Raw genomic sequence first — 321 nt, forward strand, 5'->3', positions numbered from 1 at the left:
CATATGGGTGCGTCTCAGAATCTCGTCCTCTGTTTGTGACATTATCACCAAAAGTAAAATCTTCCCAGAAAACTTTCATAATACTATTTACACACTTCTCAGGGTCTACCTTTTCAGTTTAAACAAGAAAAAATATAACATTGCCTTTAGTTTGCCATATGTTGGGCATTATTTGGACCATGTGTGCAAAATCACCCGTGTAACATGGAAAAAATAAAAGACAAAAAAACTGCATTTATAAGGCTGAAAACGACTTTTATTCAGTTATTATTATTGAATCACAAACCATTATAGAGTTCAATATGAAATGACTACATGCAA

The sequence above is a fragment of the Littorina saxatilis genome, linkage group LG16 (genome assembly GCF_037325665.1).
Source record: "Littorina saxatilis isolate snail1 linkage group LG16, US_GU_Lsax_2.0, whole genome shotgun sequence".
NCBI classification, from domain to species: Eukaryota; Metazoa; Mollusca; class Gastropoda; order Littorinimorpha; family Littorinidae; genus Littorina; species Littorina saxatilis.